This window comes from Lissotriton vulgaris, chromosome 4_1, assembly GCF_964263255.1.
Source record: "Lissotriton vulgaris chromosome 4_1, aLisVul1.2, whole genome shotgun sequence".
Lineage (NCBI taxonomy): Eukaryota > Metazoa > Chordata > Amphibia > Caudata > Salamandridae > Lissotriton > Lissotriton vulgaris.
Genome location: NC_141691.1, coordinates 309,895,677 through 309,918,562, shown reverse-complemented (window position 1 = coordinate 309,918,562; position 22,886 = coordinate 309,895,677). Strand labels below are relative to the sequence as shown.

At 50.8% G+C, this 22,886-nt stretch overlaps 1 protein-coding gene across 1 annotated transcript in view; it reads left to right on the top strand.

Moving 5' to 3' along the window:
• Nucleotides 1–22,886, top strand: part of LOC147718680 (transmembrane 9 superfamily member 2-like) — a 1,534,671-nt gene that overhangs the window by 334,187 nt on the left and 1,177,598 nt on the right. The window lies entirely within an intron of this gene.

Sequence of the window (22,886 nt, the reverse complement as noted above, 5' to 3'; positions counted from 1 at the left end):
TCTGATTGTTTAGGAGATACTCCAGACTTGAAGACTGTCGTGTCTGGGTGAAGGTTCCAGCAGGAGTATGTACAGCAGTGTTTCTGCATGGCATCCAAATATTGAAGTGCAGGAAATGGTAATCTGCTTCTCTGAAGTTAAGTGGTGTCTGGACGTTGGGGGTAGGAGATTAAGAGTAGATTATTTGCAGTGTGCGCCCATTTGAGAGGATAACTCCAGAGACTTATTGTATAGGTCATGGTTTCTAGAAAAGGATTATTACGTTTTGCATCCTGCTTTCAGAAAGTTGAGAACCGATATTAAAATCGGAGAACAGTCCGTGAACGATGTTTGACAAACATGGACGCAATGAAGGATTCAGCAAAGGCACAGGTATTTGTTAGAGACAAGACTGGAAAGAACAGTGGCGTCACTAGGGTTGGTGTCACCCGGTGCGGGAAACTCATGGTGTCACCCCCTCACGACTTACCCCGTGGACCTCTTCTGCTTTGAGTCCGCCAGTGGACACAGATGGCAAATAATGGGACCATATAGAATACTTAGTAATGTTTGTAAATTTGGTTCATATATTTACAAAGGCCATAGAAGAAAAATGTAATTCAACAAGGTCAGGGATAAAAGATTGTAAGAAGTTAAGGCTGGGAGGGAGATCGCTCATGACATAATGACTGGGACAAGAAAGAGGGACGTGGGGGAGAGTGTCCGGCCAACTCCCCTGAGGCACTATCACACTACTCAAAATGTGCACGGTTCTGGTATTTGTCTCCCGGGTCCTCTGATAAAAGAAACTGCATTCATACCCTTTATAACAAAACGTCTGGTGAGCTACCATGGAAGGGCAGCTTTAGAATTGACCTCTAAAAGTGATGGCTCAAAAAACATGCTATGGAAAGTTGGGACTCAATTACTTGCACACACCTGTTGATCTTTCTGCCTCTCTGAATCCCCTGACTGGGAGCTGGTGACTGTCAAAAATTGGGTTATGAGCCATCGGACTTCCTGGCTTCAAAAGCTGTAGCTAAAATACGTGTCTATAAACTGAGGGCCTGGTATGAGCTGCAGTCTTCATTCCAACCTTTCTCTTTAGTTTTAAAATTGACAAATCCAGTCCGTGAAACCGCAGTCCAAGTAGCCAAACCAAGATTGCACCACATACCGATATGCACTAGCTAAATCAGTAGAAGTAGGGATTTACAAACTGGAAAGGCATAGCGCGGCCTGCCAGGAATCACACATGTAGTCATTGGCAGCGTGAGCATCATTCCCAGGCCCCAAGCTCTTCCCATTAGGGTCCTCACCTCCTTCACCATCGACGGCCTGCAGCCAATAATACAAGAAAGGCGCATTCCTGCAGGAGGAAGTTGTAAGTCCAGTGTCCAGACCGAGGAGCGGGCATACGAAGCAAGCAGCTAGACATATGTCTTGAGGCATTTCGGTTCAAAGCGCCTCCACGGAAACCATCTACTGATGCGAAGTACAAAATAAACATTATCTTCTCTATATAGCTAGCACAGGGACGGCGGCAAAAGACCTGGCAATAAAACGCGGTTTCTGTGTAATATATCAAGTAGACACATTTTCATCAGGACACGAACCATGGCCATGGCACTGCCACATTTCTAACTTCATTCATATTTAATTTATAATAAATGATATTTCTCTCTCACCTCGGCCTCCGGACCCAAGAAGTTAGGCCCAAATTTGAAGGGAAGACGACGGCGCTCGCGATATCAAAGGTGACACATTAATTCTTTATTCTACTAGCGCAGCATGCACTCCGCTGCAGTCTCGTCTCCTCCCACAGACGTGTTGCTGGCGCGCGACCACCGCGACGTGTCAGAGGAGCACAGTACGCGGGGGCTGTCCCAGGGCCGTCATTGGTTGCCCTAAAGATTGACGGCCCTGGGACCCACAAACTGGGTACGCCGTCGCCGCTGCGCATCCGCATCGCACCATCATCACATCACATCTCCACTATAGGTGGTGCGTGCGAGGTGACGTGCTGCACTCACTGCTCTATTAACTTAATTTATAAGCAGGTGCGTGCGCACTGTGCGCTTGGACTATTAATTAAAAGCAGCACTGGCAGTGGCAGCACGGCAGAGGTGAAGGCGAGGCTGAGGCTCAGGCTGCACGCCACTGTGCAGCGTAACCAGATTGGTGTCACCCCATCATGGGGTGACACCCGGTGCGGTCCGCACCCCCCTCACCCTCCTAGTGACGCCACTGGGAAAGAAGACTAGAAGACTAAGAGGAAAGTTGGCATTTAGGAGCAGAAATTACATGAAAGGCAAATACTGATAGAGAAGATTGCAGTCAGTGATGAGCTGCCCCTAACCTTTTGTTGGTTGTCCCATACAGTCTTGTATCTCAAAGGATACCTTCATGAATAATGGGGGTCGCAATTTCTGCGACCAATGCTTCAGAAATAGAGTAAAAACATTGTGTGTGACACTTTAAAAAATATATAAATATTATTCTTTGGGTTAGTTCTGACGAGGATGTATAGGCAGAATATAGAGATCATGTAGAGGATGGAGATGTCAGTGAGATTTGGGACTGCAAGTCCTAAGCAGAATGAAACAAGCATTTACAATGCAATGGTTTCGCCTTTGGAAAAGTTTGAGCTATTGGCATTGTAAATGACAAAATTTGTATTTATGTGTTGGTTTTGAAAACAGATAAATAAATGGCATTGTTATTTACATTGCCATTAGCTTAATCTCTCGCAAATGTGAGACCTATTGTACTCTACGGACGAGCTCAGCAGACAGCAATTACTAGCACACACACACACACACACACACACACACACACCCAGAGCCAGCCACACACACACACACACACACACTCACAGAGCCAGCCACACACACACACATTTCTGCAGTGAGGGTGAATATGCAGTGCTGCAGAGGAGGCCACAGTGTGCAGTGCAGCAGAGGAGGCCATGGTGTGCAGTGCTGCAGAGGAGGAGACAGTGTGCAGTGCTGCAGAGGAGGCCACAGTGTGCAGTGCTGCAGAGGAGGCCACACTGTGCAGTGCTGTAATTAGAGTCGGTCTGGGCAGTGATGTAATGATTATCGCCTTGCAATGTTGCCCTCTAGTGCAGTGCTGCAGAGGGGGGTACTGTTTGTAGTGTGGTAATGAGGATTATTCTGTGCATTTCTCCATTAAGCGCTTCTTTGTGTAGTACTGTACGGAGGGCTGTTCTGTGCTGCCCTGCAGTGGGGGTCACGCTCTACAGTGAGGTTTCTCCAGTGCAGTAATAATGGCGGTCCCTCTGTGCAGTGCCTAGAGGTAACAGTCACGCTTTTCGTGTTACACAAAAAAATAAACACAAGCAGGTTTAGGCTCTCATCCTGGACATCAAGACATTACATACTTCCGTTCTGCACCTCTGCGGTTCCCTGTGAAGGCTGTGCACGGCATTCACCAGTGCAGGTAAGAGAAGTCACTACTGCACTGTCCATGGGAGGCATTGTAAGAAATCCTCGGAAAAGGAACCAGAGTTGGCTTCATGGACACGTAAAAAGACATAGGGCATGGGGGGCGGAACTGTGGGGTAGATTCTTGCGTTACCTTTGCACTCCTAGAATGTTACCTTTGCACTCCTAGAATGTTTTGATGTCACAGCCTTCTTAACACCCACCCGCTGGTTGTCTTTTCATTTTACGCCATCCTGGCCTGCCAACCCTACGCGTAAGTATTAATGATACACAAGAAAGGGAGCATGGCATAGGTTAGAGGTAAAGAGTGAGCACGAGGCATGCACTGGGAAGGGATGCGCAGGGGGGGCGCGCGTGTGCAGTGGCTGAGCCTCAAGATCTTTAGGTCTCTGCAAGGTGGTAACATTTCCAATAGTTCGGAATTAAGATGCCTTACTCGGCACCTTTCTGCCCCCAAAGCCCCCACTTCAGGGCATTTTCCACCCTGATCAATAACGCTGAACACTGCTGATAGGGCAAGAAAGGTAGGAATGTTTACCATCAGTGCAGAAGACTTGGCTGAGGGCCTCTACACACTCCTGCTCCATGGGTGCCTCTAGGGGGCGACGAGAGGCAGGACGGCATTGGTGTCACTGCAGAGAAAACAGATGCGTAACGCTAGCGCAGCCCCCACCCTTCATTTCATGTCTTTAGGGGAATGCAAAACACACGGTCAAGGGTTGAGCTGTCTCTCTTTGATGACTTGAGCAGTGGGAAGGAGCGAGCTGCACTCGAACAGCTGGGCAAACCCAACCAAAACTGTGCTTATTCAATGCAAAAGAAAAAAACGTAACCAACGGACTGCAGTAATGAGGGGACACCACAGGGAGAGCCCTTCCAGGAGAGGAGGACCGAACACATCACGGGATGGGGAAAAGCCTTGCAGCCACATACAAAGCGTGCAGACGCACACACGTTACATGCAGACTGTGTGGCTGGGGCCTTAAGCCTGTGCAGCGGTGGCAGGTAAGGGGAGCAGTGACTGATGCCAGGAAAGAGATACAGGCATGGCATCCGCCGGCTCGGGGATGAGTGAGGTGCTTGTGTGTACAGGCAGGAAGTGCACGCATGGCACAAGGAGGGGGTGGGGCCTTGCAGCATCCCGCAGGCCGGCTGCTGGTGGCTAGAGAGCCTGTCGCTCAGCAGCAGCCTCAGCTCAGCTGCTTCTCCTTCCCGCTGGGACGGACTGCTGCGAACGGATCCCGCTAAGAGGATGTGGGATGGAGGGATGCGATGACAGCCCAGAGCCTCGCCCACCTTTTTAACGCGTCTCTGGCACAGCCCATCTCCTGTCCGATCGCACAATTGCTTCCTTCCTTCCTCGCGCAGCTTGTGAAGTTTTGCACCCACACATGGGCATGTGACCTCATTCTTTCCGTTCCTCTCTTTTGTTCAATCCATGGCGGGAAGGGCTATTGATGTCCCATCCCTGCCACCCTTTGGAGGCGCAGAGCGCCTGCTTCTGGGCACACGTCCTGTGTTCTGTGCTTATATAGTGAAGGCACAACAGTGAGGCAGACACCTGCATTAACAGAGGACGAAGTCTCCAGAGATTTCACTTGCGTTCTGTTCTTCCAGCCCTGCGTTTACAACCGGAGAAGCACAGCTACATAGGCAGAAAACAAAAAAATACAAGCAACTACGGGCACACGGACAGCGGAAAGGGGGGCGGGAACGGACAGCGGGAGAGGGGGGGGCGGGAACGCCGCGATGACTATCAGAAAAGGGTGGTGAGGGAAGAAATTGCGGGAACGCCCACAAATCTGGTCCGGCCATGACGGACAGATCTCTGTTCCAATGGCTAGCCTGCATTTATCGAGCTAGCCAATGGAACAGAGGGCGGATTCCCAAGCCACTCTACTGTTCTCATTAGGTTTTCACCTTCGTGAAAAGCTGCGCAGTGCGCAGCTTTCACTTAGGCAAAACCTAAAGGATGTAATTGGGTTAGGGGATAAAGGAGAGTCAGACAGGGTGACATGCTAAAAATTGTTTTAGTCAAGAGTGCATGTTTGCTCAGCTTTATTAGGAGTTGGTAGGAGACCTTAGAGTAAGCGGGTTGGATGAGGGAGCTGCAGGCTAAAGGAGAAGAGCAGTGGTGGGTATTGCACATGTCAGAGTATTGATAGAGGCAAAAGGTGAGGGAGAGGAGAGGTGGTGTGGACGATTGGTGGCAGAAAATTTGGTTTGAGTGATGATGAGAGACATGGGATTGTTAGTTGTCATCAATGTGTAAATGGTTGGGTACGGTACAGGATGATGGGGAGGACCAGGTGGTTCACACAGGTGAGGCAGAGTGAGTAGGGTGGAGGAGAGGTCTGCATTAGAAAGGTAACATGGAAAGAGGGTAGGTGCAAAGTCTGGCAGTAATGGTGAAAGGAGGCATGTTGCACAAGCTGCAACCTTGTTGTAGCACTACAAGGTGTTCTTTCCCACCCACGGGTGACACAGGTAAAGTTGGTTCAATGCTGAATGTGAAAGCCAGGTTATTGTAACCCTGTAAAACACATGATACTAAGTAGAATGAACAAAAGGTTTTATTACATACCAAGAAACAGATTATTCCAGTAGTCTAAAACAACTATACAGAATATTATAAAAACAGCAACAAGACATGTTCTACATAAAGAGAATAAAATGAACATTTCTTTTCTTTTTTTCGTTTTTTGACCTCATCTCACCAATAGGCATCTGCAATTCCTGTGACAAGCTGTCTTATCCAACTGTGCACCCTATGGTTGCTGCATTTGCTTAGGTCAACCAGACCTGCCCCTTTATTGGTAGCTTGATGTAATCATAGGGGAAACCAGAGGTAATTATACTAGTCTCAAATCTGACCCCCAGGACACTAGGGCTTCCCAGATGTTCACGTCCTTCTCACCTTGGTCAAGGCGGGCCATAGCAGCATTGAGGCAGTCTTCGCACTTTGAGGGCATTGGCTCTTTCCACTTCATGCAGATCTCTCTCCGGGCTAACAGTATCAGATATAATAATAGGCCTTTATATATCTGCTGAAGGAACTCCCCTGACACACCATCGTCCCCAAATAATACTTTTAAGAGCATTAGCCTCCATTTTAACTTTAAAAATGCTGCATAAAACCTCCCCAACTCCTTTCCAATAAGCTCTTCGATCAGGACATTCGTAAAAAATGTCAATATGGTTAGCATTCGGAAGATTGCATCTTGGGCATTTAGGGGAGGATAGTGCTGCAAACTTAGCAATTTTTGCTGGCATATAATAAAGTCTGTTAATGACAATAAAAATGGTTCTTCTTTAAACTGGCTGGTTTGACAAACATATAGAGGAGCTTCAGGGAGGGTTCATAAAGATCGATATTGGACTCAAAGGGGGACTGGTTCCACACTGCATACTGTGGAGGATAATCCAGATCTTCAGCTTCCAAGAACTTCCTATACCAAATAGAGACTTCTTTTCTTTTGAGATGTACTATTTGCTGGAACAGCTCCTTTTCCCAATCGCCTCTTATGTCCCCCTTATGAGCTAAGAACCAGGAGGTTAATTGGACGTATTTGAAACTAGAAAAACTACTTCCAACATTTGCTCTTAACACCTCCCAGGGATGAGGTCCGTCTGGGGAAATCAGCTCTGACCAAGTAGTGATACCAGCCCTTTTTATTGGAATTGCAAGGCTATCCTTCAGAAAAAGCGGGGTTCCCGGGGAGTCCCAGATCAGGGCGAAGTCTGAATAATACCCGATCAGCCATCTGCATCTAACCTTATACCATGTAGGTAGGGCGGCCCTAAGAACTTTCAGACGCAGCCGTTTAAAACATTTTGGTAACCCAAATATATACAGGAAGCCTTCTCCTCCGCCTCCACCCTCCAGCTTAACCATTGCACCCAATAGCTTCCCCAAGAAAACTCTCACCGTTTTGCTAATAGCATCCAAATGTTTTTAAACTGGAAGGCTACAGAATACTAGCCAATATCTGGGAGAGCCAGCCTCCCCTTATTTAGCCTACGTCTCAGCTTTTTCCATGACAATCTGGCTCCCTTATTTCCCCAGATAAAACTTCCGATCGTTTTTTGAGTTTTGCCAATTTCTTTACTGGGCAAAGTAAGAGGGATCGTGTTAAAGAGATAGGTCAACTTAGGCAGAATGACCATTTTTACCAGGTTGACCCTTCCAAAGATTGTTAGAGGCACAGTCTTCCATCTAGAAAATAAGCAGTCTATCTCTTTAAAAAAAAAAAAAAAAATCTTTTTATTAACATTTTAAACAACATAAAAGGCACTAGTTGAAGGGTAATCAAGCATAACATTTGTGCATACTTTTCCATGTCTAACATATTAACTAGGATTTTACACTGTGTCAGGTGACTCCAACGGCACAGTGTCTTCCACAATATGCGAAGGAGTACATGTATCCCCCCCATTGGAATTCCACGCACCCCAGACTTTCCCCCAGTTTTGGGGTCGACCCCTAGCCACAAATACTGATCTCTCCCTAAATATGCACCAATCAAGATCTTCCATCCATTTCCATATCTGTGCCACCTGATTAGCTCCCCATAATTGTGCGATGTTGCGTTTGGCTATCATGCATGCCAATGTTACCCATTGTTTCCTGTGTGTGTTTAGGTCGGTCGGCTCCCTTACATTAAGGATACATCGTCGGGCCTCTATCTGCACGTCCACCCCCATTACCTTGCGTATCTTGCCATGTATTCGGACCCAGTAGTCCTGAATTTTTGTGCAATGCCATAGGATATGTATAAAGGTACCCCCCTCCCCACAGCCTCTACGACACCCCCCATCAGTCGCCAAACCCATCGTTACTAGCCGGGGACCCGTTACATATGAGCGGTGTAGGATCTTCAATTGAACTAGCCTGAGTCTCATTGGGACCGCAACATACCTGGGGAAGACACCGCCTCTCTCCAATCCTCATCTTGCATCACAAAGCCATCCTCACTCCATTGACCTCTAAGTTGAACCAATGGTTCCTACGTATGGTTAATCAGCTTTTTGTAGATCAGTGAGATCGTCTTAATAGGGAGGTGCCCGTCCAAAACTCGATCCTCCAATGGGGAGGCCTCCGGAAGCTTGGTCCCCAGGGGAATCCTTGCCGCTAAGGCATGCGTTGTCTGCAAATAGCGGAATCTTTCGCTCTCCTGTAGCTGGTGCCTGTCCCGCAGCGCTTCAAACATGAGAATTCCATCCTTTCCCCACATATCTTTGACCTGAGAGATCCCGATAAGATCCCATCTATCAAACCCCTTCGATTTCCACAGACTACCGAGGTCCTCTGAACTCCATAGTGGGGTGGCAAGCGTGATCTTATCATCCCATTTAAGGTGTTGATTAGCTGAATGCCACACTTGAACTGCATGCGCTGCCGGTCCCACCAAGAGGGGCCGCTTCTAGCATACAGGACCCTTGTATAATCTCTACCGGGTAACTGACCCCTATCCATCGCATACCCAGGATCTCCTGGAGATCCATAGATCACATGATTAATCCCCGCTAGCTGGGAGGCCCAATAATACTTCCTGAGGTCCGGAAGTCCGATCCCTCCGTCATACCAAGGCAGGGCGAGTTTGTTTGACGCGATTCGCGGTCTGCCTTCCCAAAGGAACTGCCTCTCGGGAGATTCTATTTCTCTGAAGTACGAGGAAGGCACCGGGTCCAGAGCATTTTAGAGAACATATAGGAAGCGCCATCATCATGAAGAATACTGCGCGACCCAGTAGGGAAAGCGGCAACGCCTTCCACCTTGCTACATCTCTACGGAGCCTGTCTTGTGGTGGCCTAAGGTTATTATCAAATCGCAGCCTTGAGTACTTAGTTACATAATTGCCTAGGTATCGAAATCCCACTGACTCCATCTGTAATGGGCAGGATTCCGGGACAACCGGAAATTCTCCGCTAAGAATAAACACTGATTTCCCCCAATTAATGGCAAAGCCTGAGTATCTACCAAAAATAGCCAATATATCAAGAAAACCGATCAAGGACTCCATGGGGGACGTAAGGTAGAGCAAAACATCATCTGCGTAGAGAGAGATTTTATCCTCCCACTCGGAGGTCCATCTCAATCCACGAATCGTTCTGTCCCAGCTAACCCATGCCGCGAGAGGCTCAAGTGCCAGTGCGAACAGCAGCGGGGAAAGGGGACATCCCTGCCGCGCGGTCTATCTCTTTAATGATCTTGTTTAAATTGAGCTGAGGGATTTTATCCAAATCCTTGACGATAGTGATGCCCAGATATTTGAACTCTTTTCTCTTCTTACATTCCCGGTTATTAACCCGTTCCCTGCTCCGAGAGCACTACCTTGCAGGGGCTGCTGTCTGCCAACAGCCAACGGAGCCCTGCCCACTCTGTAGAACGCCCGCACCGCGGCGGAAAACCGCTGTGGTTAAGGCGTTAATATTCCAACACATTACCTCTGTTTTGGAAGTTTTAGCTAGATACCCTGAAAAAGAACCGAATTCCTCCAGCAATGCTTCAACTCTTGGTATAACCACCCAAGTGTCGTTGGTATATACCAACAGATCGTCAGCATAAATGGCCAACTTACAGATATGTTGCTGGCATTTGAAGGGGGGGATTGAATCATCTAATCTTATTGCTTGTGCCAATGGCTCTATGTATATGTTAAATAACAGGGGTGCTATGGGACAACTCTGTCTTGTTCCCCTTTGGATGTTCAAGCTAGAGGTCAATTTACCATTTAGGAAGATCTTTGCAGAGGCTCCCTGATAACAATTAATCAGGGTTCGGATAAAAATAGGGCCAAAACCCATAGACCACAGAATCTCTCAGAGGTATACCCAGCATACTCTGTCGAACGCCTTGGCCGCGTCAAGAGCCAACATGGCCAAGGGGTCCGATCTCGCAGCAGCCAAGTCGATGTTACCAATTAACTGGTGTGTCTGCTCCTGGATATACCTCCCAGGGAGGAACCCCTTTTGATCGATATTTATCAAAGATGGAGCCAACTTAACAAATCTCCCTGCCCGAATGAACAAAATGCCAAAATTAACATTTCTAACATAGGTTCTAGATGACATTTGAACTAACACCCTAATGTCTACTTCTATGCACTACACTGAGAGCATAGAAGGCAGAGCAGCTTGCAATCTAGAGTTTCTTAGGGAGAAGAGACACACTGCAACCTTTGTTGACGGCAAAGGCTGACTTTATCAGCAGAGGCGTAAAGACAGTGTGCCCTGTCAAGGGCAAACACACTGTATTATTTTCATCCCAGACTCGGCTTTATCAGCTTCAGGCAAGATGCAGCATCTGCAGTGTGCCATCAGTAAATGAGATCGTTTCTAACAGAATCTCGGGCGGCAATCTGGGCGAAGGACCTCCCCTGACATCAGGTTAAATGGCAGTCCTTCTATACTAAATCCTATCAGAAACTGGAATTTCTGACAAATGTTTAGTAATGTCTGACATAGACTATGTGCATGAAGGTGTATGTCCCAGATGTATCCTTAAGAACATCAATTCAGTCTACAATATTCTGATTAAATGTCAGTATGTGTTCTCATTTAACAGTGACCTGATGAAGAGTAGACATTTGACCCAGACGAATTTCACATCAAATGTTGTATCTATATCATTTATCAAATTGCTTGATGCTTTCATAGTTCTAAGAAAAATAAGACCTGACGACATCAGGGTCTAATGACAGACATGACATGATTGTGTAGAAATCGGGGAATATGGTGACTTCCATTGTCTAAATGTCTGAAGATGGCAACCTACATATATATATATATATATAATTATATATATATAATTTTTTCCACATCAGAGCTGCCTCCTCTCTTCTTGAATTCCACCAAGACCTGGATTTAAGCAACCTATCCTAGGTAGGAAATATATATATTTCCTACCTTAGTAGTGACTTAATATAACACCAGTCTTCCTTATCCAGTTCTGTGTGTTCGCTAGTGAGTGGATGATGAGAGGGAAGCTTAAGAAAGGGATAACGAGATTCAGACGAGGAGAGCCTTGATAACACCATTCATTTACTGGGGTCCTAGTTTGGTTTAAATATTTTTATTAAGGAAGTACAGTGGTATAGCAATGTAAAACAAGAAAAAGACCAGGCAATAATAGACAGTTCCTAGCATGCGAAATAAATGCTGATGCAGTCTCTAGAGCTTACCGCCACCTTCGAGGTTCTACAGTCTGAGCCAGGCGAGAGCCACTATGGGTGGCATCCTCGAGCATTGCAGTTGGATGTCGACCAGAAAGCAAATAACAATCCCTCTGTACTTCACAGTTAATGTAACAAACTACCCCAACGACCCCCCATGCCCCTCCCCTTCCCCCTCCCCCAACTCTCAGTCCGGTGCTGCGCAAAGAAGTTCTCAGAAACTCACAAGCCCTCTCCCGTTGTGTACCCAACACGCGTGCCCAACACTCCCACTCCCTACTGGCCATTCAGGTGATCGGTGGTGTAAGCCTAAGGAGTCTCAGATATCTGGGGCACGTAAGCTCCCTGAATTCAGTAGCTAATAAAGTATGGAATGGTTGCCACAGCTCTGTGAATTGGTCGACCTCCCCAGCCAGTGTAAGCGAAATTTTCTCCATGCCCAGTACATGCCACAGCCTGTGTATCCAACCCGTGATCGAAGGAACAGTGGAAGTGCGCCAGTGTATTAGAATGTTCTGCACAGCGGAGCCCAAGGCGATGGCTATGTGTCTCCCTCTCCGGGATTTCAACGGAAACATTAAGGCATTAGGTAGGCCCAGTAGGGTGTAGGCCGGGAAACGAGGTAATTCTATGTCAAAACATTTATCAATTTCATCGATCACCTCCTTACAATAGTCCTGTAGCAGTGGGCATTCCCATAAGATATGCGTCAGAGTCCCAGTGTGCCCACAAGCGCGCCAGCATGCAGAGTCTATGAGCCTGTTCATTTCGTGCAAGCGTTCGGGAGTGCGGTACCAGTATGTCGAAACCTTGGTGAAGGTTTCTGTGAGCCCCACATGATATGCAGAATGTCGCGCTCGGTATGAGATCTGCTCCCATTCCTTGTGGCTTAGCGTTCTCCCCAGTTCCCTGTTCCATCTCTCCCTACCAGGGTTATAGATGTGTGTGGTCGGAGGCTGTAGCATTTTATATAGATCCGATATGAGTTTCGCATCCGAAGTGCGCGTCGCCAACCATCGCTCATAGGGGAGCAGGTTCCTGTCCGCCGCGTCCCGCACCTGTGGTTGTAGCGCCCAATGTCTGACTTGCCAATATCGCATCCTATCCGCCTCGACCAGCTGGTAACTCTCTTTAAGGCCCTCAAAGGGTAGGATCCCATCCTCCCCGTACACATGAAAAAGCGCTCTGCAGCCTTTCTCTCGCCAGTGCGCAAAGGCACCCGGTTCCGTCCCTGGCGTGAAGTCTGGATTGTCCACAATAGGAGTGAACGGAGAGGGGAACGAGGTAAGCTCGAACCGTTCGCAAGTGGCGTCCCATACCCTCAGCGGGACCCTAGTGACATATGAGGCGTAAAGGTTCGGGGGTCTGTGTTGTCTACGCAGGAATGGTATTTCCTGCAATGGACGGCCCGCCACCGCCTGATCTTGGAAGAGCCAGTGCTTGTCCGACTCCCATCTGCTCCACTCCACCAGGTACCTCAGTTGTGACGCCTGGAAATATTTGTGAAGGTCAGGGATTCCCAGTCCACCCGCCTCCGGCGCCAGGGTCGTCAATGTTCTATTCATCCGGGGCATACGGCCTTGCCAGACAAATTGGGATAGAGCCGTCTGCATCATCCGCATCCAGCCTTTAGGGGGCTGCAGCGGAAGTGCCCGGAAGAGATGTAGGATCTGTGGTAGCACAGTCATCTTCAGCGCCGCTATCCTGCCTAGCCACGAAATCGTCCCCTTGTTCCATCTCCCCAGTTCCTCTTTCACTTTCTTGCCTAACGTCTCATAATTAACCGCTACCGTCGCCGACAGCGTGGGAGCCAGCAGGATACCTAGATAAGGCACATGGTCCCGCGACCACCTCAGTGGGTAACGCCTCTGCAAATCTCGTCTCGTCCCAGGTGTCAGGGAGATATCCAATGCTGTGGATTTCCCCATATTCATCTTGAACCCGGCCGTTCTCGCGAAGGCCCCGAGCTCTTCCATACATGCGGGCAAAGCCCTCTGCGGATCCTCTAGTGCAAAAATGACATCATCTGCATACAGACTGACCGTGTGGGTATAACCCCCCATCCGCACTCCCGTAGCATCTGCATTTCGTCTCACTCTCTGGGCAAAGGGCTCCATGTAGAGAGCAAAGAGTAAAGGAGATAGCGGGCACCCCTGTCTCGTGCCGCGTTCAATATTAAAGCGCCTCGATCCACAGCCATTGACGCGCACTGCCGCTGACGGGAACTTATAACAATTAAAGACCATGCACCTAAATTTCTCCCCTATGCCCATTCGAGTCATCACCCGCTCAAGATACGGCCAATGCACCTGGTCAAACGCTTTTTCGGCGTCGACTGAGAGGAGCATCCAACCGCTTGGTATTATCTACAGTTTGCCTGCCGGGTACAAAGCCGGACTGGTCCGATTCAATCAGTCCGGGGAGATATTGCGCCAACCTCGCAGCCAGGATCCCTGTGTAGATCTTTAGGTCAACGTTTAGGAGGGAGATCGGTCTGTATGAGCCACACTGAGCCCTGTCCTTGCCCGGTTTTGGTATGACCGATACCGTGGCATGCAGGAGATCCGGTGGGATAGCACCGGGGCAGCCAAAAGAGTTAAACAGTTTGGTCAGTATCGGAGCTAAGGTAGTGCAAAACGTCCTATAGAAGAGGGTGGTCCCGGAGACTTCCCGAGTTTTAGCCTAGCGATCGCCGTGATAACCTCTTCTATCCTAATCTCTCGGTCCAGGTAGTCAGTCTGTATTTGAGCTAGGGACGGGAGAGTCACTGAGTCCAGATATTCATCAGGGTCCCCAGTCGTTGCGCCGTCCTCCGCATAGAGCTCAGAGTAGAATTGTCGAAAAGCCTCAGCTATGTCGGCGTCTTCTGTGACTGTGCGCCCGCCTGGCACCGCAAGTTCTTTGACTCGACGGCATTGGTGTGCAATTCTGAGCTTAGCCGCTAATAACCGGCCACAGCGATCCCCCCGTGTAATAAGCGTGTTTCAGACGGAGAGCCGCATACTCAGCCCTGTCCAGGTCCAGAGACGACAGGAGCTTCCTCGCCGCTTTTAGTTGTTTCCAAATTCTAGGAGCCCCGGTACGCCGATGCACCTGCTCCAATTCCCTGACCTTGTGCGTGAGTTCTTCCCGTTTAACTTTCCTTTCCTTATTTTCGGTTGCCGATATTGATATAAATTCTCCCCGTAAAACCGACTTAAGCGCTCCCCATTGAGTCGCCAATGTGGTGTCGGAGTTAGCGTTGTGCAGTTGAAATTCAGTCACAGCCTCAGTGATACGCTGCACCACAGGTTTTTTGTGTAAAAGGGCGTCCCGTAGACGCCAGACTCCGCGCTGAACCGGGGTCGATGGGGGCAGGAAGGTACCCGACACCGGTGCGTGGTCTGATAGGGAGATGACCTCGACCTCAGAGGCAGTGGCCATGTCCCGAACCGGGCCAGAAACCAGCGAGTAGTCCAGCCGTGCATATGTTTTGTGCGCGTGTGAGAAATAAGAGTAGTCCCTATCTGTGGGGTGAAACCCTCTCCAAAGATCGTGCAAGTCGAGTTCAGCTAAATGTGTTTTCATAGTGTTCCATAGTTCCCCAGTCTGTGGAAAGCGCTGTGCTGATCTGTCTAGTGAGGAATCAAATACCATGTTCAGGTCCCCCCCCAGGATGAGATGCCGATCAGGGGATGCTGTGACATCTATCAACGTGGTGCGGAGGAAGTGTTCCTGACGCTCGTTTGGGCAGTAAACCGACCCCACCGTGAATTGCAGGAGCCCCAACTTAAACCTGTACGCCAGTAGTCTCCCTTTTTGTTCAGCTAATTTGTGTAGCACCTCACCCCTAAAGGATTTAGATACCAATATAGCAACTCCTGCCGTTTTAGTGGTGTGGGAAGAAAAGAACTGAGTGGGGAAGGCACAGGACCGCAGTCTATGACAGTCACCCACCAGCAAGTGCGTTTCTTGTAGCAGACAAATGTCTGCCTGCGAGGCCTCTAACAAGGAGAGAACCGCCCTTCGTTTCGTTGTTTAGGCCTTTCACATTCAAAGTCACTACTTTCAAGCCTGCCATACCAGATTAATGTAACCTTCCAGTACTAGACAGGCAAAAGCGGCAAGTGCCAATCCCTTCTGTGGATCGGTCCGTGAGGTCTGGCTAAGCTGAGCGAACATAACAGAGACACCGGACTGAGCTTCCCCGAACTCCTCCCTCCCGGATCCCAAGGCCCCCGAACCCCAACTCCCCGACCCCCGCCTTCCCTTCCCCCAACTTGAACCTTCCAACCCATCCTCCTTAACCGTTTATAGTCCAAATAGTCCCAGGCCTGCCCCTTACGGACAGGTCTGTGGTGATGTACCTTCGTGGGCGACTTGCCACCAGCACCCCGCCCTCGCATTCCCGCGCACACCCCCTCCCCAAGCCAGCTCCATCAGTAATGCATTGTCAATCTCCCCCCGGAGTCCTGTTATGCGGTCAGCACTTCTTCTCCCTCGACCACCGAGGTCTCGGTTGCTGTTCGAATTGCGTCCGCCATTCCAGATCTGACTGTTGGCGAATCCGGTCTCTGCGAGGCCCTCTGTGTCCTGCGTCTTGAGACTCTCCGCCAGCCACCATCAGTTGAATTCCTCCTCCTTTGTGGTGTGGACGACTCCTCTTCCTCTGCTGTGATCCCTTGGACTTCGCAAACTTCTTGAAGAGACCGTAACTGGTGCGACTCTCCATTCCATCGGAAAATGAGGCGAAAAGGGTGCCCCCAAGAGTCAAGTCAAGTCAAGTCAAAGAATTTATATAGCGCACTACATACCCAGAGGGTCTCAAGGCGCTTGAGGAGGGGTGGGGAATTACTTGTCAAATATCCAAGTTTTAAGTTGTTTTCTGAATGCTAGGTGGTTCTGGGTAAGGCGAAGGTAAGTGGGAAGTGAGTTCCAGGTTTTAGCTGCCAGGTAGGAGAAGGATCTACCTCCCATGGTGGTTTTGTTGATGCGAGGTACAGTGGCAAGGGCTTGGTTGGAAGAACGTAGCTGGCGTGAGGGGGTGTAGAAGGCAGTCGTGTGTTGAGGCATTCTGGTCCGATTTCGTAGAGTGCTTTGTGTGCGTGGGTTAGGAGCCGGAAAGTGATCCTCTTATTGACGGGAAGCCAGTGGAGGTTTTTCAGGTGACCAGAGATATGTTCTTTACGCGGGATGTCTAATATGAGCCTGGCTGAGGCATTTTGGATTCGTTGGAGTTTTTTCTGGAGTTTAGCGGTAGATCCGGCGTAGAGGGTGTTTCCATAGTCCAGTCGGCTCGTGACCAGAGCGTGGGTGACCGTTTTCCTAGTTTCGGTGGGGATCCAACAAAATGTTTTTTTGAGCATGCGAAGAATGTTGAAGCAGGATGAGGAGACGGCGTTGACTTGTCTGTTTATTGAAAGTGAGGAATCCAGGATGACGCCCAGGTTCCGTGCGTGGTCTGTCGGGATGGGTGCATTTCCAAGGGCTTCTGGCCACCAAGAGTCGTCCCATGCGGAGGGGGAGGTACCTATCATGAGGACTTCTGTTTTATCTGAGTTCAGTTTCAGACGGCTGTGTTTCATCCATTCGGCTACTTCTTTCATACCTTCGTGTAGGTTAGTTTTGGCGGTGCTAGGGTCATTGGTGAGTGATAGGATCAGTTGAGTGTTATCTGCGTAGGAGATGATGTTGAGGTTGTGTTGGCGGGCGATGGGCGCGAGGGGGCTCATGTATACGTTGAAACGGGTGGGGCTGAGTGAAGATCCTTGTGGTACGCCGCAGATGACTTCAGTGGCCTCCGACTTGAATGGTGGAAGGCGAACTCTCTGGGTTCTTCCGGTGAGGAACGAGGTGATCCATTCTAGTGCTTTTCCTTGGATTCCGATGTTTCTGAGGCGCTGTAGAAGGGTGCTATGGCAGACTGTGTCGAAGGCTGCGGAGAGGTCGAGGAGGATGAGGGCGACTGTGTCTCCATTGTCCAGTAGAGTTCGAATGTCGTCTGTTGCTGCGATGAGGGCGGTCTCAGTGCTGTGTTTTGCTCGGAAGCCGGACTGTGAGGAGTCGAGGGATTTGTTGGCTTCGAGGAAGGCGGCGAGCTGGTTGTTGACCGCTTTCTCGATGACTTTTGCCGGGAATGGAAGGAGCGAGATGGGGCGGTAGTTTTTGAGTTCGGTGGGGTCCGCTGTGGGTTTTTTCAGAAGGGCGCTGAGTTCAGCGTGTTTCCAGCTTTCCGGGAAGGTGGCGGAGTTAAAGGAGCAGTTGATGACGTCTCGGAGGTGCGGTGCTATGATGGAGTCTGCTTTGTTGAAGATGTGGTGAGGGCATGGGTCTGTGGGGGATCCTGAGTGGATGGAGTTCATTAGGTGGATGGTGTCCTCAGTGGAGATAGGGTTCCAGTCATTAAGGATGTTCGAGGAGGGTGAAGGTCCAGCAGATGGTTGGGTGGGTTGGTCTCCGGGTTGGTTGTCGAAGCTGTTGTGGATGTCTGCAATTTTGTTGTGGAAGAATGAAGCTAGGGAGTCGCAGAGGGCTTGAGAGGGGGTGATGTCGTTAGTTGGCCGAGGGATTGGTAAATTCCTTGACGATGTTGAAAAGTTCCTTGCTGTTGTGGGAGTTGTTATCTAATCGGTCCTTGAAGGCGGTTTTCTTGGCCTTTCGGATCAGTTGGTGGTGTATGCAGGTGGCGTTTTTGAAGACGTCCTTGGTGCTAGTGGTAGGGTCTTTTTTCCAGGTCTTCTCAAGGGAGCGGCAGAGTTTCTTGGATTTCTTAAGATCATCGTTGAACCATGCGGCCTTCTTGCTGCCCAGTTTGCTTTGTCGTTTTTTCAGTGGTGCTAGGATGTCGGCGCTGTTGGATAACCAGAGGGTGAGGTTGGTGGCGGCTTGGCCGGGGTTTGAGGAGTGGGCTGGGGGGTTTAGAAGCAGCGATGAGGAGATCTGGTCGATGGTGATATTGTTCCAGTTTCTTTGCAGAGTTGGTTGGGGATGATTGTTAGGTTTGGGCTTGGGCTTGTTGTAGGTAAAGTGAACGCAGCTGTGGTCAGTCCAGAGGAGAGCCGTAGTGTGGCTGAAGGAGACATGGTTGCTGGAGGTGAAGATAGGGTCGAGAGTGTGACCTGCGATGTGGGTGGGGGAAGTGACCAGTTGTTTAAGTCCGAGGTTGGCGAGGTTGTCCAAAAGGGTGGTGGAGTTGCGGTCGTTGTTCTTTTCAAGGTGAAAATTGAGGTCTCCCAGAAGGATGTAATCTTTGGAGGGAAGCGCGTGTGGAGTGATGAAGTCCGTGATGTCCTCGCTAAATTGTGCGCGGGGACCTGGTGGTCTGTAAAGGAGGGTGCCTCTGAGTGTGGTCTTGGGGTCGATGTGGATCTGGAAGTGAAGGTGTTCAGAGTTGGCGATATTGACGTCAGAGCTGGTAGAGATGCGGATGGATTTCTTATGGACGATAGCGATTCCTCCTCCTGTGTGGCTGGTACGGTCCTTGCGTATGATCTTATAATCTTCAGGGATGGCAATGGTGATGTCTGGGGCGGAGGAGGCGTTCATCCATGTTTCTGTTAGGAAGGCGACGTCGGGAGAGATGGTGTCTAGTAGATTCCAGAGGTCGATGGCGTGCCTGTGGACCGATCGGGTGTTGAGCAAGATGCATTGTAGGTGGTTGGTGTCGGGAATCTGTGGTGTGATCCTAGCGGGGTTGTTGACGGTGCCGATGAATTTGCAGGAGTAGCATGAGAAAGGTCCATGGGTGTGTCCAGGAGCGGCTTGGACGCAGTTGGGGGAGCGGCCGGGGTTAAGGGCTAGGAGGGTGGTGGCATCGTAGGCAATGCGAGGGCCAGGGGGTCTGGCGCTGGGCGCGGACGGGCGTAGACGGGCTTACCTTCGGCGCACCTTCGGCGCGAGTTGGGCGCGAACGCTGCGCGAAAAGGCGTCAGTCATATGTGGAAGTTCGGAGGGGGAGGGGCGAGGGGGGGGCCAGCTGGGAGGCGGGAGCGGGGTGGGGCTCAGGTCAGGAAGGCTAAACAACAACACATAAACAATTAAAATGGCCGCAAGGGTTCTAGTCACAGGCTTGGGCTCAATGCACGTGAATAGCGCTACGCTGAAGGTAATGGCGCTGGCACAGTCGGGCACAAATTTGCATGCAGCAGTGAAATAATTGAAAGTAGAAGCGCACCTTGGCAGACAAGCGCCACGCAAAATATCTCGGCACTAATATGCAAATGAGGAGCAGTGCGAAGCCGTCAGGCGCAAGCAATGATAAAATGCATGTAGAAGTAAAATTAAGGCAAAGCAGTCTAGCGCTACGATTTATTGGCAGTTGAAATACAATTAATTCTGTGCAAGCGAGCAAGGCAGGTGAACCACTTATCGGTCTGGCGGTATGGGCAGCAGGGAGCAGCGTTAGGAGCGACCTCTTCTGCGAAGAGTAGGGCGTGTCGTGTTGTCTTAGGAAGTCTGTTGCAATCTTGAATGCCCTGCGCTTCTGGAGCGTAGTCGCAGCTAGATCCTGATATAGCGCCACTTGGTGACCCCTAAATGCTATCGATTGTTTCTTCCTCGCTTCGTACATAATCCGCTCTTTTAGCGGGAAGTCAGGAAGGAAAGCCAGTACATCTGGTGGAGGTCCATTCGCCCGTCGCTGCGGGCCTACTCTGTGAGCTCTATCAATCCTGATAGGGAAATCCGCAGGTTCGCCAAGGACAGTGCGGAACAGTTCTTGCAGATAGGCCACTATGCCGGAGGTCTCCTCTGTGGACGGCTTTCCCCGGACTCTAATGTTGTTCCGTCTTGCTCTGTTTTCCAGATCTTCATTGTGTAGTTGAAGGTCTATGTGTTGGTCCCTGAGGCGGAGTACCTCCTGCTGCAAGTGCGTAATCTCATCGTCCTGCCTTTGCGTGGAGCTCTCAACTGCTTCCACCCTCTCCCCGAGTCCATCCACCTCTCTGCGCAGTTCCCGTACTTCACCGGCCACCTCCTTTTTCAACTCCTGAAAGTCGTCTCTCAAAGTCCCGAACAGGGATTCTAAAAAGGATCTGGTGACCGGAGGCTCTCCGCTGCTCCCCCCTTGAGATCCGCATGCGCCTCCTGACTGTGTTGAGGCCTTGTCTCCTTTGCTGGGTGGTTTATTGAGCATTTCCGTGAGCGTGCGACTGCCTCCTTTGCCGCCCTTCTGCCCGGCCATCCTCCTCACCGTTCCGCTGCTCGCGTGTGAGCTCTAGCAGCCCCCAGCCAGTCCGTTCCCTGATCAGGCTCGGGCCTCTGGCATGCACCTTCGAGAGTCTCCGCTTCGTAGGCCGGTCCTTGATGAGTCCTGCGACACACGTTCGAGCCCCCGGCTTCCAGTTACTCAGGGAGAGCCCAGCGCCACTCGGTTGCTGTTCCCAGGTTACTCCACCGCCCTTTCAATGGGTATCAGGCGTTGTCGTGGTCCCCCGGCCACCCCGGTGTGAAATGTCTCAGACTTCCGTTCTACTCAGGGCAACCTGGAGCTCCACTGGGGCCTCCGCGTCTCGATGCACACACCCAGCCCACTCCTCACCTCTGCCGTCGAGTCCGTGGGGGGAGGGGAAGGCTCTGACCGGGGCCCCGCTTTTGGCCACCCGATTCCGATGCTCCGGCCTGCAACAGCCCCGCAATCTCTGGTTCTTCTCGCGGTCAATCCGCGATGCCCCAGGGCGCCCTGTGCTCTCCTCGTGCCTGTCCCAATAATGGTGTCCCAACACTGCCCGGCTGTTGCGTCCCGGGGCCCTGGTCGTCTCCTCAGCCGCGTTCTAGAAGGCAGGCGCCGCTGAAACTGTAGGATCACCCCGGTGCGGTGCTCCGCAATTCCTCGCTCCACCGGGCGCCCACACCACCACTAGCTTTCCCGGTCCACTCCTCACCTCCTCCGGCCAGATCTGGGGGGTTGGAGGCCAGGGCCCCGCTCCGTCTTCGTCCAGCTGCCACACCTCAGAATTCGCCGACCCAGCCTGGAAGCGCTGTCCACTGTGCGCCGGGGCCCCTGTCTTCCGGAAATCCGCCTTGGACTGTGCGCCGTCGCTGGACGCTCGCGGCCTCGGGCTTCCGCCAGCTAGGCCGCAGCCGCGGCCTCAGGTAGATCGTGGGGCGGGTTCGGGACCAGAGCACTCTTCATCACCGGAGTGCGGGCCTATGTGCTCCGGGTATGGGCCCACCGATTTACTGGACCTCCTGTGTGTCACCGCCCTTCCAGGGTGTCCCGCCAGGGTCCGGCCCTCCGCTACTCCGCTCCGGCGGTGTCCCGGGCCTCTGCTCTCTTCCAGCGAGGCCGCAGCCGCGGCCTCGCGCAGCTACGGGGGCGGGGCCGGGGCCCGCTGTACCGCCGGGCGTCAGGCCGGGTCACCTTGAGCTCCGGCGGCCAGTGCAGCAAAGCCACTGGCGTGCGGCCGTTCTCCTCCAAGCCCGTCTCTCTGCTCTCCGGGTCGGCGCCGCCTCAGCCGGGACCTCGATGCGGCCCGCACCGTCACCTCAGCTCAGTGCTCCAGCGGCCGAGGTCTCCGCTGTCCGTGGCGTGGCCCACCGGAGGACCGGAGTTCCGCTCAGCTGTGCCTGGAGACCTTCTCGCCCACACCCGGTCGCCGGGATCGGCTAGGGGGGAGAGAAGCGATGTTTAGGGCTCAGGGCCTAGGCGGGCGCGGGAGCTCGGGCAGAACACGTCCGTTCACTCCGCCATCTTGGCCACGCCCCCCTGGGGTCCTAGTTTGAACGGGAGTGTGCTTGTTCTTCTATCGCACTTGGAGAAATAGTCTGATGCAACCCAAGTATAAATAGGAGTTGTGTTAAAAGGAGGGGCACAGGGGAAAGGACGACATGAACGTGGATAGCATCTAATTAAGCAAATAGCGGGTGGCACCAAAGAGAGGTGTGGAGAAATCACAGGTAACATTAATTCAGTCTCCGAAAAAACATCCGGCGGGACCGTGCTGCTGTGACGGCCAATCCAAGCAAAGCACTTTGCATTTTCTTTTGCTATGTAAACTATTTATGAATTACCGCATTGTTTATCTAAAAACCTATCTTTGTGAAATATGGAGTCCGCACTGTCAATGAGGCGATGAACTTGCTTTTTAATATGCATAACTTGGATGTATGCTTTTTTACTGCTACTTAAACAAATCGATTCATGCGAGGAAAAGTATGATGTTTTAATATTCTCTGCGTTAACTGATTTAATAACCCCTGTAAACCTTCCCTGTTTATATTTGTATGTTAACTTGCACTTTTATGGTCATTTCTTTGATATGTACCAAATAAAGCTCTGTGATGAAAT